Below are 12,114 nucleotides of genomic sequence, written 5' to 3'. Positions count from 1 at the left end.
TACATTACATCATACACCTGAAGTGCTAACCTGTAGACCGAGGTTTTGAAGCTCATAAATAATGAAAATTCATGATATTATGGAAAGAATAGCTTCTGCTCACTATGAGTGATGAGTTGCAGATAGGCACAACAAAAAAGACTTTCAGAAAGTAAGCTTATGGCCAACAATGTCATCATCAGAAACACACCACACACACACACACACACACACACACACACATACACACACACAGAGAGAGAGAGAGAGAGAGAGAGAGAGAGAAATGCAACTCACCCACACATGATCACAGTCTCAGGCTGCTGAGCTCATTAAAAAAATGATTTGATTCTATTTTTTTAAAGTGTGTAATTTGTGTTGCAATGCATGATAAGTGTGGTTGCTGCCATAGGATAGTCAAGAGGTAGTGGTGTGTATATATTGTGTATTGGGATTTCACTTGGGAGACTGTTACGGGGAACTGAATGGGGAACTCAGTGAGGCTCTCCCATTGAACTGTAGGGTCCATAAGAAAGACAAGAGAATCACTGATCAGGAGGCAGAGATTTGTGCCCTTCGGGCTGAATTAGAACATGCAAAATTGGAACTAAGATAGACTGAAAGGGGAAAATATCATGGGAAATGGGCAAAAGTAACAAGCAGTGGCCAAAAGAGAACAGCTATACAATGTCTTCATCTACATGTAAGCTTATAGTAATGAATAAATTTGACTTGTTACCTGAAGTAGAGGGGGAAGAGCCGCATTCAACTGTAGATCACAGCTGGGTGCAGCAGTCTACTAACAAAGAAAGTAAGTGTAGGTTGGTACCAAAAGAGAACAGTAAAAAAAAAGAGTCTTGCTGCTAGATAGTAACCATAGGAAGCGTGTAGGCCAGGTGATACAGGGCATATCAGGAAAAGGGTACCAGGTCACAAGTCTTGTGAAGCCAAGTGCTAGCCTCAGCCAGATGACAGAGGACATAGGGAATTTGAGAACAGATTTTGACAAAGAGGATCAGGTTATTGCAGTAGGTGGATGAGCATCAGGGGTGACCTGGATGAAACAGGAGTATCAACTGCATACACAAATGTGACTTTTGTGGAGGTACTACAGCACCATGACAAGTTCTGGATTAACACTGGATAGGTATGTGCCCAGTAGAACAGTTCATAATGGGAGGGACCCTCCATGGTATGCAGACACAGTCAAGAAACTTCTAACAAATTACTGCGTAATAGGTGTGAAACAAAATATAGGACTCTAGATAGAGAGCTGCTGAATGAAATGCATTTTGCTGTCAAGAGAGCAATGCATGAAGACTTCAGTGACTACCATAGCAGAATATTGTCAAATAATCTTTCACAAAACCCAGAGAAATTCTGGTCATTTGTAAAGACGGTTAGTGGCACCGAAGTTAGTGTCCAGTCACTTTCGAATGAGACAGAAGCTGAAATTTATGGTAGCAAAGCAAAAGTGGAAACGCTTAACTCCATTTTCAAACGTTCCTTTACATGGAAAAAAGCAGCAGAATTACCCCAATTTAATCTCTGTACTACTGAAAAGATGAGTGTGATCAGTATGAGTGTCAATGGTATTGAGAAACAGCTGAAATTTTTGAAACTCGACAAAGCAACAGAGCCCAATCCCTAACAGTATCTATACTGAATTTGCAGCTGAGCTAACTCCTCTTCTAACTATAATCTTCTGTAGATCCCTTGAACAAAAAACCGTGGCCAGTAGTTGGAAGAAAGCACAGATCACGTATGTTTACAAGAAGAATAGTAGAAGTGATCTACAAAACTACCACCCAATTTCCTTGATGTGATTTGTTGTGGAATCTTAGGACATATATTCTGAGCTGATACGTAATGAGGTGTCTCATACACAATGATCCCCACCATGCAAACCTGTGCGGATTCCGAAAACATCAATCATGCAAAACCGAACTCACACTTTTCTCACATGGCATAATGGAACCTTTGGAAGGCAGTCAGGTAGATGCAGTATGTCTTGACATCTGGAGAGCATTTGACTCATTGCCACCTCTGTGCTTATTGTCAGAAGTATGATCATATAGTGTACCAGCAAATTTTGTGACTGAATTGAGGATTTTTTTTTTGTAGCAGGGGTTGCAGCAGGTTGTCTTGAATGGAGAGTCATCATCAGATGTAGAAGTAACTTTGGGTTTGCCCTAGGGAAGTATGTTGGACCCTTGCTGTTCATGTTGTATATTAATCACCTCACAGACAGTATTAATAGTAAGCTCAGACATTTTGAAAATGATGTAGTTATCTGTAATGAAGTACTGTCAAAAAAACGTTGCATAAATATTCAGTCAGATCTTGATAAGATTTCAAAGCAGTGCAGAGTTTTACAGCTTGTTTTAAATAGTCAGAAATGAAAAATTGTACAGTTCACAAAATGAAAAAACATAGTATCCTGTGGCTAAAATCAGTAGCGGCTGCTGTGTAAAAGCACAAGAGCATGTGAACACCCTAACTTTTGACATCTTGCTGATTTGTTGGTTACTTATCTTTGAATGCTGTCAGAAGTAATGTAGGTGCAGTACTCTGAAATACACTGCACTAAATCTACCGCGCTGTACTACATATTTCTCTACTAGACTTGGCGGAACCCGGCATCACGGTCCTGAGCACAGCTTCACTCATGCACATTTCGAGGAGCTTCTGTGTGTGCACAACTGGCGTGACAAAATTGCCTTATGGGCCACATACATACAGTTTTGATAAAGAATGTGCACATTTCATGGCATGCACTGCTAATTCTTACCACTCAACTACTGGTTTACGTCAGTACCACCAGATGATAGCACACTGCAGCAGACTTGTATCTACATTCATCGTAAATCCCGCTAGGCTGTAACACAATCCACAGATATGTGAATTCACACACTATATACTAAACTTAGATTGGATGTCAGTATATTTTATAGTTATACTGAGGGAGAAACCTATTTTGTGGGATTCTGAATGAGATATTGTACATAAAGTTTTGCATTTTGAGGTGCTGAGAACCTTACAGCACATCATTGTCGACCGTGAAACTGTAGCATTTCTTCATGCTTCTGACATCTTTTGATCTAATGATTTATGTGTACTGTAGGTCCACATTGTACATATATTTGAACATTTATGAAAAACTGTCTCACTGGCTTCTCTGATATTCATTTAAATATTTAAATGGGGGGGGGGGGGGGGGGTCGAAGACGGTGTGCTCTTGGCCCTTATGGCTCTCAGCACCTCTTTTGTATTCTAGTCAAGTTATCTTGGTGGTAGAGAGTACTACTTGAAGTTAATAATTTCTGCAAATGGCAGTTTGTGTTTCAAGTTGGTTGTCTACTGTGCAGAAATCGGCTTTCCTGTGGAGTGTCAACATGAACTCTGTTGAACCTGTATCAAGCACTAACAGAAAAGAAAATCATCAGGAAAATTTAGCCACAAAGAAACTAGGGCATTCCAGACTAGATTCATTGTCTGAGAAAGTGACAAAATCAGATAAGCTTGACTACAAGCGAACATTTGACAAGGAAGTGTATAATAAGCATTAAGTCATTTATGTGGGTGCTATGTAAGAATGCCTGATTTTCAGCCCAAAAGTTAATTTGTTAACTAATACATGAATTAGGAATCTTGTACATTTGTCCGAAAAAATAAAAAAGCATGAAAAACTCCCACTTACACAAAAATGCGAAATGGAGAGTAGCAAAAGCATAAATATTATTTCATTCTTGACATAAACTGTACTTAATATTATGTACAAAACAGCAAAATTCCACAAAAACAATTCTTCTTTTTTCTGGAAAAGTTACACATATTATTATTATTATTATTGACAGCAGCTGAAGTTGTATAAATGTGTTGATGAGCATAACTGTTATACAGCAGATTTGGCTGGCTCTGAGCACTATGCAACTTAACTTCTGAGGTCATCAGTCGCCTAGAACTTAGAACTAATTAAACCTAACTAACCTAAGGACATCACACACATCCATGCCCGAGGCAGGATTCGAACCTGCGACCGTAGCGGTGGCTCGGCTCCAGACTGTAGCGCCCAGAACCGCACAGCCACCCCGGCCGGCACAGCAGATTTTATTAATTTCGCACACTCATATTTATCTGAATTTAAAAATTTGTGAGCACCCAGAATGTATATCTACGAGCTGCCACTGACTGTAGTATTGCTGAGTTACAATTGGAATCTGCCAACTCGTACAGCTACCTGGTGTAACATATTGTAGGGACATGAAATGGAATTATCACATAGGTTCAGTTGTGAGTAAAGCAGGTAGTAGACTTCAGTTTATCGGTAGCATACTAGGGAAATGCAGTCAGTCTATGGAGGAGATTACTTGCGAATCTCTCATGTGCCGGTTCTAAAATGTTGCTCAAGCGCGTGGGACCCACTCCAAATAGGACTAACAGGGAATGTTGAACATACACAGAGTATGGCAGCATTAATGGTCACAGTTCGTTTAACACCTTAAGGTCCAGCCACTTAGGAAAATTTCAGGCCCAGAAAACCAGCTATTTATGCCATTCTTTAAATTATTACTGGCACATCTGTGCTTGATGTATGTTAAAGGACATACATAATAATAAAGACCAAGCTTCAAGGTTTACTTTAGACGTTTATTGCAGTTCTCTGACACAATAAAAGCTATGCAATGATGGTTACAGGAAGTATAATTTTCACTCAAAAAAGAAAAGTGCGAGGTGTGGATTTCAGCACATTCACACATAACTGGAATTTGTGTGACTTGCATTCTGGCATGCAGAGAGGTGTGTTACAGTCAGGGCAATACCATCTTGTTTCCTTCCTGCTTACTTTACCAGTTGATTGTTTTGTCTGCACCGAACAAACCTTGTACACCCTTGTTGGTTGTTGCTTCTTCTCAGTTGCAGTAATTTTCTCAGGGAAGTGTCGTCCTACAAGCCTATTGCCGATGGTTGCACTAGGTATAGTTCCTTGAGCCACAGTTGAGCATTTCTGGAAGAGTCCTTCACCAATGTGGCACAAAAAGATGGAGAATGACAGTTTTTCTTCTCATTGGGGTTTGTGGTCTCACGATACAGAACAAAAGCATTTGTTGCAGCCATTATGAAAAAGTGAAAAAACAGATTTTTCCACCACTTCATTTATTTCCTCTTGAAAGGATAATAGGAGATCATCTGATCACTTCTATCAAACCCTGTTTTGTTCATATTATAATCGAGAATAGCATCTGGTTTTGACTTCGTCTTGACACCATCCTTCATATGAACAGAAATGTTAGAGATTGTCATTTTGTGTATAGACGAAAGGCATAAGACATCCCTCATGTCCTTCGAGTTCAAACAAAGCAGGTGGTTTCTCTTCTTTGACACCGACTGATTCCTTCTGAGTTTCTTCAAAACAACATTTTCTTTTGGCAGTTCCTTTCAATTAGCCATACATGTGCCTACAGCTTTCATTTTATTTTGCCATAAAATATCAAAAACTGCTGGCAAACTGTAAACTCTGTCCATATAAACAATGTGATCTTTACCCAAATAATTAGCGAGCAACCTCTGAAACAGTGGTATTATGGAATTGTCTTTTCATCCTTTTCCAGAGTATACTTTGAGTCCCAGATTGTAACCAGTCTTTGAATCACACAAAGGCAATAAACATTTTCATTCCATACTTGTCTGGTTTATTTTTTATATAGAGATGAAAGACACTCGCCACATAGTCCACACATACCCTCATCAGTGGTGAGGTTTTCGTAGGGATAAAATTATTTCTTAAATTCTTGTAATAGATGATTGAGAAAAGGCCTGATTTTATGTATGGCATCATGCTGTTGTGGACCTCTGGGAATGTAGGTAGAATTGTCATTCAAATTTAAATTTGAAGGTATGACCTTGAACCTATTTCTGCTCATAAAATATCCTGGGAAATGGGTTAAAATAAAACTATTGACAGACCAGTGGTCTGCCAATTTTGGTTTCTTCACGAGGCACATATGAATAATTACGGCGAAAAACAAATACGTTTCATGAAGCTTCACTCCAACCCATGAATGCCAAACACTGTGTGGCTATAGTTTGGAGCCTGCCTTCAGTTTATCATAAACACACTTTGCATACTTGTTCATTTCTGATTTTATGTGTTTCATCATAGAATGTGGAAAGAAAATAGAAAACATGTCGAGTAGAGTGGATCTTTCATCAACTGCAGCTCTTATTCCAGTTATGTCTGAGAACTGTGGCAAAGGAGGCTGTAGGTCCTCGAATCTCCAACCTAAATCAGTATCTGTTGATTTCATTAGTGAATACCGCTGCCTCTTCCGTGGTGGTGTATAAGACTGTGTTACAGGAGAAGAACATTGTCACTTGGAAGTTGTTTGAACAGCAGCATATTCATCATCAGATTCATCTGTAAAAGAAAGATGAGATGAAACTTATTCGCAATTGCAATGCCAGTAACTGAAGCAACAGTACTAGAGATGACAAGTTATATTAGTCTGTAGCTTACCTGAATTTGAATCTTCTTCAGACTGTTCCCTCTCAGATATTTCTCCCTTTGATCCAGAATCAATCAATTCTTCTTCCAGTGCCTCTAAAATTTCGTGATCACTCAATAAACATGACGTATTTGTAATTGGATCACAGACAGTGATAAAACTGAATGAAACTGCGCGTGAATACGACGACAATGCGAGCCCTCAAAGGCTCAGTCAGGCATGACGGCAATGCTAAAATTCATTACTGCTTCTTTCCAAGTAATTCTAGAACCTGACAATAGAGGGCAGCACTTGTCAAGGGCCACCCAGCCAGACATCTATACAATGTTCTCACACAAAACAAGTCATTTTCAAGTGACAGGAGGCTTGCATGACATGAAACATTGCGGCCCGAGCTACACTCGAGCCTGGCCCATTGAGCTCAGTGCCATGGCCCAAGCTACACTTGGGCTTGGTTGCCAAAGTGTTAACTTGTTGGAAAGTGAGATAGAGATGCTGAAGAAACTGAACTGGCAGACTCTTGAAGATAGACACAAGTTATGCCAAGAAAGCCTACTTTCAAAGTTTCAAGAACTAGTTGTAATTGATAACTCTTGGAATACACTACAACCTCCTATATATCACTCACATAGGGATCATGTGGAGAAGATTAGTGTAATTACAGCATGCATAGAGGCTTTTAGGCAGTAATTCTTCCTGTAATCCACATTTGAATGGTACAGGAATAAACCCATAACTAGTACAGCGGAACGTACTCTCTACCACGCACTCCATGGTGGTTTGCAAGGTATAGATGTAGAACACTCCTGTGAGACACATAATAACTGAGATGAGCAGGTTGCTGCTGACAGAAATGAAATCTCATATGAGTGCAGTGCCTGTTGTACAATTGGGAGACGAGCATGTACTAGACATGGACTACACTTGAATAGGAGAGGGAATGAAAAGTTCACTGTGCTTCTTGCAGAAAATATATAAGGGGCCACCATCAGACAAAGCAAGATCTCTGTGGTTACATGTGTCAGAAAAATACCTTTTTTAGGTTGGAATCAGGATTCAGACACCCTGTTTTGAAAGAAGTCAGATTAACAGAAGAGCCCCCAATAATGCTTAAGAAGGTACAAAAAAGTAAGTTTAGCTTATTTCATCAAAATATTAGAGGATTGGGTAATGAGGTACAAGAACTTTTTGTCCGTTTGGAAAACTTGGAGCACTGAGAAGATAACATCATGTGCCTGTCTGAGCACCACATAACCATACAATTAGATAAGTTATGTATAAAAGATCTTACTTTTGCAGAACTAATACAGAAAAAGAAGGAGTTGTTATACAGAAAAAGAAAGAGTTGATACATGTATTTAGACAGAACATGAGTTTAAAAACATCAAAACAAGTAATTATCTCTTAAATGAAGAAGGATGTATTGAAACGAACTGTGCAAGAAAAAAATTGCAGCAGTATGTCAGAAGAACAACTCTCATAAAATTCTGTCATGTGATTGTATCATTAACTTATCCTTCTGAAATGAAGAAAACTATATATTCTCAGTTGAAGGCATGTTTACAGATAGACTCAAATATGCTGTTGTTAAACTCCTCTTTAAGGAAGACAGTTAAGACAGATGTCAGTAACTACAAACCTGTTTCACTACGACATAATTTTCCAAAATTTTTGAGAAGATGATGTATTCTGGAATAGCATCTCACCTGAGCAACAATAATATCCCCAGCAAATCACAGTTTGGATTTTGGGAGAGTTGCTCTACTGAGAATGCTATTTAAAACAGGTTCACCCACCATATTTTAAAAGCATTAAAAAATAAAATAGTGAAAGTTGATATTTCCTGTGATCTATCTAAGGCAACAGTGTGAATAACAAAATTTTCTTAGATAAATTGGAGTTTTATGGGAATGATGGTATAGCCAACCAGTTGGTAATGCCATGTCTAACAAGAAGAATGTAGAAAGTTGTACTTAGTAAATCAGCCGATATAGTCTGGGGACGTAATTCTGACTAGGGAGAAATAAAGTATGGGATTCTGGCTCAATCTCAAATCCACTATTGTGCCTAATATATGTAAACAATCCTCCATCTAATATACAATAAGCAGATGACACTAGTATTGTAATAAACCCAAACATACATATGGAAACAGAAGAAATTGTAAACAGTGTACTTAAAAGTGTCATTCACTGGTTTTCTGTGAATGGTCTCACCCTCCAATTTAAAACAAGACAACATATTCAGATCTGTGCATCTAGGGGTTCTAAAGCAGTGATAAGTGTAACACATGGCGAGCAAATAATGAATAGGGTGGACACTTCAAAATTCTTAGGTATCCATATTGATGAGAATTTAAACTGGAAAAAGCACATTTTAGAACTCCTAAAAGAACATAGTTCAGTGACATTTGTACTTAGAATCGTTGCAAATCTTGGGGACCATGTTTAAGAAAGGAAGTCATCATTGCTCGAAAAAGAGTTGGGTGTTCTGATTACTGCTTCACTGTATATTTATTCTGTCATGAGGTTTGTCGTAAATAATCCACTGCAGTTCAACAGGAACAATAATTTAAAATTATCGTACCAGAAGGGAAAATGACATTCATTACTCCACATTAAAATTGTCTGTAGCAGAAAAAGGGGTGTACAATGCCACAACTAAAATTTTTGATCATTTACACAATGATATAAAAGTCTGACAAACAGCAAAAGTAAAATTTGAAAACAACTAAAACAGTTTATCTGTGACAACTCCTTTTATTCCACAGAAGAATTCCTGTTATTGTAATGTGTAAAAGGTGTGGGTAGGAATTACTAACTCGCATATGTATACTTAAAAGTAATAATTTTAAAAAATTATAAATGTTCAGCATGTGGCCATATTTACAAATTAATTTGCTATATGAATGTAAAAATGACCCTTTACCGTATTCTGCAAATGATCCATAGAACTTGAAACTAACTAACTAATTAAATATGTTTTGTAAGCAGTCTGATTTCCTAGTATCCAGCTAACAAACCACAGGTTGCCACTAGCTTTACCCAAGACTGAGACTGTTTGATCATTCCATTTCACATCCTTACAAATTATTACGTCCAGGTATCTGAGTTGACTGATTCCCATTGTTTCATTGATATTGTATTCATAGATACTTCTCTTCTGTATTGTGTGAAATGCACAGTTTTACAGTTCTGTACAATTAAAACAGGTTCCTGATCCTTGCACCAAATTGAAATCTTATCATGATCTGATTGGATATTTGAACTATTTTTCATTAAAAATAAATGCACTGTCTGTAAAAAGTTGGAGGTTATTATTATTATTGTTTGACAAATCATTAATTTACAACATGAACAGTAAGGATCACATTACAATTTTTAAGCGACATGTTTGATATTACTTCTACTTCTGCCAACAACTGTCTGTCAAAGAGAATGTTATGCATCCTCCTACCAAAAAATCCTCAATGCAGTCACGAAATTTGTTTGATACACCATGTTATTCCACTTTTATTAATAAATGTTGGTGTGATATTATATTATCACATATTGGTATGGTAGTGAGTCCAATGCTTTTCAGAAGTCAATATATGCTGCTTCCACATGATTGCCTTGTTCTGTGGTTATCAGTATGCTATGTGAAAGATGGAAGTTTGGGTTCACATGATCACTGTTTTTGTAATCCATGCTGGTGGAAGTGGAGAGGGTCATTATGTTACGATTCCTCATTCTGTTTGAGCACAGAATATGTTGTGAAGTTTTACAACAGATTCATGTCAATGATATTAAATGGTGGTTTTGCGAATCCTTTATGCTACTCTTCTTGTAGCCTGTGCTCTCTTCCAACCAGTGAACTATATTTTTGGAGCTAACTCAGCAGAAAATTGTGTATGGAATATGACTGTGATTCCATAGCATTATTTAATTTTACTGGTTCCAGCTGTTTCTCAAAGCCATTGATACTAATATCTACATCACTCATCGTGGTAGGTGTGTGAGAATTAAGCTGGAGTTACTCAATATTGGTTGCACAATAGACTGCAAAAACTTGGATAAAAGTATTCTTACTCCATGTAGATTTTGTATGTGCATGTCTGAAAAGTAAGTATGCTTTTTGAAAAAGAAAAAGCTCATAAAACATTTTTTTCAAACAAAAATTTATTTTTACAAGAAAGAGCATTTCTTAAACTATTTTCTACCCAGTTTTCACCATTGCTTAGATATTTGTCGCATTGGGAAACCAACTTTTAAATGCATTCTTCATAAAAAGATGCCACCATTGAAGACAGCCACTGCTGAACATCGTTTTTTGTGTTTTCGAAGACAACCACTGCTGAACATCGTTTTTTGTGTCTTCACCACTATCAAAGTGTCTTCCTCCAAAATCATGCTTCAAGAACAAGATGTAGTCAGAAGATGTGAGATCATCACAAATTGCTTAAGTTTTTTCAAATTGTGCTCCCGTTTAGTTCCAAAATGCTTATAGATGTCCGCAAAATGGAGCAACTTAGCAGTGCTTTGACATTTCTTACCTGCCCCAGTGATGAGGGAGATAAATTTTAAAAAGAATTGTGACCAGTGATGAAACAAGTGTTTGTAATGTCACTCCAGAATCAAAATAGCAAGCAATGGAGTGGAGGCACTTGTGATACCCAAGAAACAAAAATTGGAAACAACATTGTCAGCACAAAAAAATCATGCAGTTTCTTGTGGGAGAGGCAGGGCATTCTGCGTGTTGAGTTCCTTCCCATATGTGAAACTGTCAGTGTAGCACAATACAGTGAAACACTGAGGAAGTGTCAGTGCACAATTCAAAACAAAAGAAATGGAATGCTCAGTCAAGGCATGTGTCATCCGAAACTTTATTTAGCAATTCTGTTGGGAACAGTTCAGTCACTCACCATACAGCCCTGATCTCATATCTTCTGTCTACCAATTGTTCTTGAACTTGATGTTTGGCTTTGGAGGAAGGCACTCTGACAGTGATAACAGTGTAAAGAATGGTGCTCAGCAGTGGCTGTCTTCAGTGGCGGCAAACACTGAGTAAAAACACCATACTCACACACTTTGTTCATTCAAGATATCTTACTGTTTAAAGATATTCATTTCTGGCCACTGATTTCTTAAACTACTCAATTTAGGATCCTCTAGAATTTGTATGATTTTGGTCCTAAGTTACAGGATACACTGTATTTTAGCTGCATTACATGAGTAAAGGAATAAAAAATTAAATGATTTTTCACTTTTACTTAAATTTATTGTTTAAATATTTTAAATTCTTTACATTGCACATGACAAAGGAGATCACAGGTTAATTTATATGTAAATTTTGTTATAATAGTTAAACTGTTCAGGACTAAGTGTTGTACTGTTGTGGTTCAATACTAATACTCATTGGAAAATAGTGAAATCACATGACTTTTTCATATACATTATTCGTACAGTGCAGATGACATCAGTCCAAGACAAGAGTCTCTACTATTAAAGGCCTGTTGATTAAATCTCAATTAAACTGTTGAGCTTTATGCGTAAGTGTTTCACATAATAGGATGTTCTTGAAATTACCAAGTGCACATTGCTGATCTTGCAATTCATAGCATTTTATCTCTTTAAGCCATTTTATTCTC

General features: G+C 37.5%; 1 protein-coding gene across 1 annotated transcript in view; it reads left to right on the top strand.

Moving 5' to 3' along the window:
• The window catches only part of LOC126412041 (sodium channel protein para), a 903,820-nt gene that overhangs the window by 565,766 nt on the left and 325,940 nt on the right, over window positions 1–12,114 (top strand). The window lies entirely within an intron of this gene.

The sequence above is a fragment of the Schistocerca serialis genome, chromosome 7 (assembly GCF_023864345.2).
Source record: "Schistocerca serialis cubense isolate TAMUIC-IGC-003099 chromosome 7, iqSchSeri2.2, whole genome shotgun sequence".
Classification (NCBI taxonomy): domain Eukaryota; kingdom Metazoa; phylum Arthropoda; class Insecta; order Orthoptera; family Acrididae; genus Schistocerca; species Schistocerca serialis.
The sequence above is the reverse complement of the archived record's forward strand: the minus strand, read 5'-3'. Positions and strand labels throughout refer to the sequence as shown.